Source organism: Dysidea avara, chromosome 3 (genome assembly GCF_963678975.1).
Source record: "Dysidea avara chromosome 3, odDysAvar1.4, whole genome shotgun sequence".
Classification (NCBI taxonomy): Eukaryota; Metazoa; Porifera; class Demospongiae; order Dictyoceratida; family Dysideidae; genus Dysidea; species Dysidea avara.
Window position 1 is genome coordinate 8,985,348 of NC_089274.1, and position 8,201 is coordinate 8,993,548.

At 38.3% G+C, this 8,201-nt stretch overlaps 2 long non-coding RNA genes across 2 annotated transcripts; one reads left to right on the top strand and one right to left on the bottom strand.

Moving 5' to 3' along the window:
- Positions 1-334: 334 nt before the first annotated feature.
- Positions 335-6,031, top strand: LOC136249251 (uncharacterized). Its single transcript, XR_010698131.1, has 2 exons — positions 335-831; positions 5,804-6,031. It is a non-coding gene; the product is annotated as an uncharacterized lncRNA (long non-coding RNA).
- Positions 6,028-7,597, bottom strand: LOC136249252 (uncharacterized). Its single transcript, XR_010698132.1, has 4 exons — positions 7,406-7,597; positions 7,202-7,308; positions 6,768-6,905; positions 6,028-6,380 (listed from the first exon to the last, which is right to left on the bottom strand). It is a non-coding gene; the product is annotated as an uncharacterized lncRNA (long non-coding RNA).
- Between the last annotated feature and the right edge of the window lie 604 nt (positions 7,598-8,201).

An 8,201-nucleotide genomic window follows, 5' to 3' on the forward strand; every position in this document is an offset into this window, starting at 1 on the left:
TTGGCCGCCACCTTGGATTTCACATCTTTTTTCACCATAGCCTTTCTCAGGGCCGCACTCTTTTTTTACAGCTTGGCTGTTTTGGATTAGATAGTAATAACACTGCAAGGCTTTTGATATGAAATGAAGTAATAATGTGCAGTGTGTTCATGTTGTGCAGTATTTTTGGCACGCACATTGCGCATTTAATTAAAATTCTTGAAAATCATCCTATTATGCTGGCATAATGCTTTTGTTAGCCTATTAAGCTCGAAATTATGCCAGCATATTGGCACAAGCCTAATCATGTGGTGACGAAAATGCTTTAATGTTTAATATACATGTATGCAACATGTATAGAATCTATAATGATACTAGATAGGCCTTTTATCACTGCATGGTGGGAGAGTACTTGTAGTTCATAAGTGCTGTAAGATGCATGACTTGCAGCGCTTATGGACTCCTCATAGTGTAGGCTTCAGCACAGGGTGTAAAATTGCAACAATCTAAGCTTATTGTGACTGCTACAGTGTATTATAATCTTTCAATCTCTTTGATATATCTCTTGTTTGTACATATGTTTGTAAATAGTGGGTTTCATGTGATTGTAAACTTTTGAATTAGCACAAGTCACTACATTTCATTTTCTGCAGGTAACAGAGTGGCTAATTTGTGCTGCTCACTAAACCTCAACTTGCCAAAACAAGCACAGATTTGTGGTAGTAAAGGAATTGTGACATTGACTGAACCATTCTGGTGTACCACTCAACTACAGACACCATCTGGTAACTTGGACTTTCCCCTACCCAAACCTGACCTGGAAATGATCTTCCCTAATGGACGAGGAATGACGTAAGTAAATCTGAATTAAGAAATATTAGTGTTCCCTTATTTGTGTGATCATTGAATTTCAAAGATACATGAAAGGTCACCATTAATATTGTTCTTTCATTTTACCTCCCAACTCCCGTGTATTCCATAGAAAGTGTTAATTAACACCTCTGAACTGATACATTTTGTGTGAAATGATTTCTGTACAAATGAATTATGTGTATGCAGCTGACAGACCTACTGGTAGCAAGTGCTTTTATAAGGCCGACATAATAAGATTCCTTGTTTCCCGTCACCTTGAGAACAATCAGGTAGTGAGGGTGGGTGGTTATTATTATTAATAACTAAAATTTCATTATTTTGGTGAGCCTTCAAAATGACAGTACATTGTCTACCAGTGAATTAGTTTCAAGCAACAGGACATGTTTCAAAGGATGTAAGCTTTTCATAAAAGCACTTTCCAAGAAATTTAATAACAAAATAACGCTGTTAGAGGAGTTTGAATGCCTCTCAGGAAATAAATAGTGGGTATGGTTGCTGTAGTAAGATAGCTGAGTGTTATATTAGAGTTTCTGACTGCTCTATTAGAGTATCTTGAACACAGAAATAATTCATATTTGTAATAATTTTAAATCTTAATTGCAATAATGATTACCAATGCAGAGGCAAAGTGACACATGGGTAGGTGACGAGAAGCAAGGGATTAACAAATGTTGACCTAATGTCAGTCCATTGTACAATCACAGCAAAACTCATGTATGGTTACTAAATAATACTGACTGATACTAGCTCTGTATTTATTGAATTTTACTCAGTATCACTCTGTCTTAGAACAATTTTTTTCAAGCAAAGCTTAGCCTGAAGCAAAACTAGATTACTAGTCATAGTAGTAGACTATTACCATGTAGTAAAAAAAACTTTGGCAGTAAAAAGTGTGACAAAACCCTTTGTTGAAACAATTGGCTGAAAAAACTTTGGCAATTGAAATAACATTCACCAAAGTTATTACTGTACAGTGTATAAGGATAACAACAAAGTGTCAACTCATCAGTTAAGTAGTGTAGTAAGTGTATAGGTAGCTAGCGTTGTTGTTGTAGTAGTACTTTTGTAGCTACTGATCTAACAACGTGCTAGCAAAGGCGTGCTTCGTTATCTCCTGTGGTGCTGAGAGCGACTGTATTACTTTTTCAGTGAACTCCAGTAGCAGAGGTTATCACATATATGAAAGTATTTGGCCAAATCTATCACAAGATGATGAACTAGCTGATGTGCAAACGGGAAGCCAGTTGGAAATGCTATCCCAAGGAGTGCTTACAACTGGGACACATTCCTAGGAAGATCTCTAGTCAGCTCAATCTTTATTGCATCGTGGTACAATCATCTCCAGTTCTAGTTACTCAATGTGCTCGTGTGATCATCTAAAATAGTTGGCAAAAAAAACTTTGGCGTTTTGAATGCTATTCGCCTAATTTTCTAAAAGTTTTTTACTATATGGTAGTGTGTAAGTTTTTACAGAATTTGAATAATGGTCCCAAGATGGAGCAATACTGAGTAAAATACAGAGTTAGTATCAGTCAGTATTATCTAATCCAAAACAGCCAGCTGTAAAAAAAGAGTGCGGCCCTGAGAAAGGCTATGGTGAAAAAATATGTGAAATCCAAGGTGGCGGTCAAGAAATGGCTGTGATGGTAGGTTAATGGTAAAAAATTTTATAACGACAATTCAGGTGAATTTTGTGCCAAGACCAAGCGGCACCAAATTCACTGAATTGTTGTTATTAAAATTTTTACCATTAACCTACCATCACAGCCATTTCTTGACCGCCACCTTCGATTTAACATCTTTTTTCACCATAGCCTTTCTCAGGGCCGCACTCTTTTTTTACAGCTTGGCTGTTTTGGATTAGATTTCACTTCTTTTTGTATTTGTATACCCCAAAGGGCTTTTTAACCTGTCATTTTTTCTTTACTACAGGAAGAAGAAAAGATGATTTCTTTGTAGCTGACCTCTCTGCAAGGTGATCCTTCTAGCTGATCCCTCTACCGGATGACTTGTTTGTAGCTGAACTCTCTACAGGGTGATTTGTTTGTAGCTGAACCTCTACAAGGTAACTTCTTCTAGCTGATCTTTCTACAGGGTGATTTGTTTGTAGCTGAATTCTCTACAGGGCGATTTGTTTGCAGCTAAACTGCTGAACTCTCTACAATGTAACTTCTTCTAGCTGAACTCTCTACGGGTGGCTTGTTTCTAGCTGATCTCTCTACAGGGTGACTTGTTTCTAGCTGAACTCTCTACAGGGTGATTTGTTTCTAGCTGAACTCTCTACTAGGTAACTTCTTCTAGCTGATCTTTCTACAGGGTGATTTGTTTGTAGCTGAATTCTCTACAGGGCAATTTGTTTGCAGCTGAACTCTCTGCAAGGTGATCCTTCTAGCTGATCCCTCTACCGGATGACTTGTTTGTAGCTGAACTCTCTACAGGGTGATTTGTTTGTAGCTGAACCTCTACAAGGTAACTTCTTCTAGCTGATCTTTCTACAGGGTGATTTGTTTGTAGCTGAATTCTCTACAGGGCGATTTGTTTGCAACTAAACTGCTGAACTCTCTACAATGTAACTTCTTCTAGCTGAACTCTCTACGGGTGGCTTGTTTCTAGCTGATCTCTCTACAGGGTGACTTGTTTCTAGCTGAACTCTCTACAGGGTGATTTGTTTCTAGCTGAACTCTCTACTAGGTAACTTCTTCTAGCTGATCTTTCTACAGGGTGATTTGTTTGTAGCTGAATTCTCTACAGGGCAATTTGTTTGCAGCTGAACTCTCTACATGGTAGTTTCTTTGTAGCTGAACTCTCTACAATGTAACTTCTTCTAGCTGAACTCTCTACAGGGTGACTTGTTTGTAGCTGAACCCTTTACAGGGTGATTTGTTTGTAGCTGAACTCTCTACAAGGTAACTTCTTCTAGCTGATCTTTCTACAAGGTGATTTGTCTGTAGCTGAATTCTTTACAGAGCAATTTGTTTACTGCTGAATTCTCTACATGGTAGTTTCTTTGTAGCTGAACTCTCTACAATGTAACTTCTTCTAGCTGAACTCTCTATGGGTGACTTGTTTCTAGCTGATCTCTCTACAGGGTGATTTGTTTCTAGCTGAACTCTCTACAGGGTGATTTGTTTGTAGCTGAACTCTCTACAAGGTAACTTCTTCTAGCTGATCTTTCTACAGGGTGATTTGTTTGTAGCTGAATTCTCTACAGGACGATTTGTTTGCAGCTGATCTCTCTACATGGTAGTTTCTTTGTAGCTGAACTCTCTACAATGTAACTTCTTCTAGCTGAACTCTCTACAGGATGACTTGTTTCTAGCTGATCTCTGTACAGGGTGACTTGTTCCTAGCTGAACTCTCTACAGGTGATTTGTTTGCAACTGAACTCTCTTACATGGTGGTTTCTTTGTAGCTGAACTCTCTACAAAGTGACTTCTTCTAGCTAATCTATCTACAGGATGACTTGTTTCTAACTGAACTCTCTACAGTGTGATCTGTTCATAGCAGAACTTTCTACTGGGTGATTTGTTTGCAGCTAAACTCTTTGCATGATTGCTTCTTTGTAACTGAACTGTCTACAAGGTAACTTCTTCTAGCTGATCTTTCTACAGGGTGATTTGTTTGTAGCTGAATTCTCTACAGGGCAATTTGTTTGCAGCTGAACTCTGTACATGGTAGTTTCTTTGTAGCTGAACTCTCTACAATGTAACTTCTTCTTCTAGCTGAACTCTCTACAGGATGACTTGTTTCTAACTGAACTCTCTATAGTGTGATCTGTTCATAGCGGAACTTTCTACTGGGTGATTTGTTTGCAGCTAAACTCTTTGCATGATTGTTTCTTTGTAACTGAACTCGCTACAAGGTAACTTCTTCTAGCTGATCTCTCTACAGGGCAATTTGTTTGCTCTGCAGGGTGATTTATTTGAGCTAAACTCTCTACATGACGGCTTCTTTGTAGCTGAACTCTCTATTAGGTACCTTCTTCTAGCTGATCTGACTACAGGGTGACTTGTTTGTAGCTGAATTCCCTACAGAATAACTTGCAATGTAATTTAACTGTACATAAATTATACATGCAGCTGAATGCTTTATTAGGGTGACTGTTCTATTAGAGTATCTCAATCTCGCATTTACTGCACGTAGTTGCCTTTCGAATCATAACTCAGTAATTTGCAATCCGATTCTTCTGTACTACTGCTAGAACTTTCTATGATGATTATTCCAGCTACATACTGATTTTGAGCTCGTTGCTCTAAGCGGTTTGCCTGGTAGACACGAAAACTAATAGTTTTTTATTCATAAAAATCGATCGCGTAATTTTGACACAGGTTGGGTTTTGTGTCATATCTCCATGGTCTTTATCCCGATTCCTTTCAAACCACAAAAAGGCACTCCTACGATGGTTGCTCCATCTACATATCAATTTTCAACTGATTCCTCCAAGCGGTTTACCCTGTAGGCGTGACAGACCTTCGACCTTATTTTACGCAAATAATCGGTCATAACTCCGTGAATGTTCATCGGATTCCTACCAAAGTTGGTACGGAGATCCGCCTTAATGAGCCCTTTAAGTGTGCCAAATTTCAGCCCAATCCGAGCACGCATTCATGTTTTATGGTGAATTTTCCGAAGTGTGCGAAATGAAGATGAAGAAAAAAACGAAGAAATTAATACGAAATTTTGTTCGCTCGTATCTCGGAAATGGCTGGAGCGATTTTCTTCAAATTTGGTATGTAGACTCCCCTAACTGGGCGGCACGTCTGTAGCAAATTTGGTTCCAATCGGATAAGGGATCACAGAGCTACATAGGTGTGAAAATTGTGTTTTCTTTCTTCCTGTTAATATACTCATGGTGTGGCGTGCCGGCTTCTTGGGCCGCACGACATATCGTGTGTCTTGATTTAGTATCCATACATGAGTTTTGCTGTGAATGTTTTTTGTATTTATATAGTTACGAAGCTGAAGCAGTCAGGTGTTGTCTGGTGGAGGGCAAGACTGAGTGTGAAGCAATGCCACTGGATGAGTCGTTGATCATCGCCGAAACTATGGGCTCTATCTTCGAACAACTTGGAGTGAAATATTAAATGAAAAATTGTGAATTTTAAATTCAGTATAATAGTGGATTGTTTTCTCTTGCAGATAATTCTGTATGCAATCTTTTATTAATTCCTGTTTATGATCCATTGTGACGTCGGGAGATCTAGGTCAATATTTTGTACATATATAGTATGTATTTAGTGTACTTATGTATTAAATTACAATATACAAAATACACAACGCTTAGTCACATTCCTTAAGTAAATACACAATAATAATGCATCCATCTTGTATAAAAAATGGTAAGAGATCTGTTCTGATTCAGGACATCGTGTTGAGAATTGGTTGATGAGTAGCTGCTTCACACATTGTCAGAACCACCCCTCCACAGAATATCCACCAGTTTCAAATAGCACTAACATTGTATAGGAGATGACAACAAGAAAACTGTACATTAACCATGGGTATATCGGTATACCAAACATCTTTGCCTACATGGGAACGTATGTGAATAAAAAACTTTCTTAGTACAGTGGAACCTCAATTATCCAAACTCCTTGGGACCAGGAGTGGTCCATAAGTCTGAAAAATTCATATCTCTGAAACAGTTGCATGTATATATATATTTTTTAATACCAATATTTTCAACTATCCTAATAGAACAGTCATTTCCGTAGTTTGGTTAACCAAGAATCTGGATAACTGAAATTCCACTGTACTGAATACAAAAATTCATTATGAAATTACAGTAGGGATCAATACATGCAGTATTGTATGTACATTCTGAACCCAACAAAATATAGGATTATATGCAGGGAAGACACTACTTTGTATCAATGTCTGACAGCAGCTAGTATGAATGACACTGTAATACTCACTCTCATTTTAATTGCTGATGTATACATGATAAAGGAGTCCAGTTCTGCTGTGGTGGATTCCTGATACGGTAATGATCTTGCTCTAATTGTTGGAGCTGTTTTCAGTAACTTTGAGCAGTAAGAGGACACTCTAGCTGCCTAATGGTGGAGTAAATACAACACAGTAACATGGCATTATCAAGAGAGAAAAAAAAGAATACACATAGTAATATTATGCAGGGGCTTCCCTAAAGAGTGGTGCAGCACCGCTCTACTTTTACCCAAAATTCCTTTGATGTGGTAATAGGAATGTATTTAATTAACAAATTGACTTTGATGTTGGTAGCAAATTGACAGTTTCACCGTTCTACTTCATTTTGCTGGGGAAAGCTCTGTTATATACACATGCAGGACTTCCAAACATACAATGTACACACTGCACAAGCATATAGTACCTGTACAAAGGGGAACAGCACCAACAAGTTCTACAATAACATATTAAAAACTGATGATACAATTTGAGCTCCACTCTGGTGGTTGTCATCATTCAGCTTCATTAATGCTACATGATAAAAAACTATAAAGTAAGTGTGTGCATGGTTGCGTGCATGCATGCGCGCGTGTGTGTGCAAGCGTGGTGGGTCAGGTAAGTACCACACTTGTTGGTGATGCGGCTAATAGCAGTAGTCCCTGACAATATGGTGGAGTCCAGGCATGGTGAGGAGTTCCTCTTGTGTTTGCGTTGCAAGTCAATTAAGAGGGCTTACAGTACCTGGATCAGATCTAAATCATTTGGTTCCAAGACAATGTTATTGATTGTCCACTCTCCTGGGGACTAATTGGCTGCTCAGCATTCCTTGACCAGGTAGGTGTACATAAAGTTTTCATGCAGGAATGGAATCAAGGATGGGTAGCATGCACACGCATTTGTGTGAATCAGTAGCAGGGTTTTCCCTAAAGAACGGTAGAGTGGTGCTGCACCACTTTGTTCAAAATTCCTTTGATGTGGTAAAATAATACTTATAATTAACAAAATGGCTTTAATGTTAGTAGCAAATTGACACTTTTACTGCTCTACTTTATTTTCTGGGGAAACCCTTGCTACAGTATATGTGACCGGATTTGCAAAAAGGGGTCTTCCACACACATCCAATTTACCAACTTTGACAATTCATAGCTTCAGATTGGAAAGAGCTATTGACTTGACAATTGGTCCGAAGTGAGCACCAACATAGCTGAATAAATGGTGAAAATTGCAGGTCAGTATATTTCTTGAACACTTAGTTATGGTCTCCCATGTTCACAGAATTGGATGTGTGTGGAAGACCCCTTTTTGCAAATCCGGTCACATATACTGTAGCAAGGGTTTCCCCAGAAAATAAAGTAGAGCAGTAAAAGTGTCAATTTGCTACTAACATTAAAGCCATTTTGTTAATTATAAGTATTATTTTACCA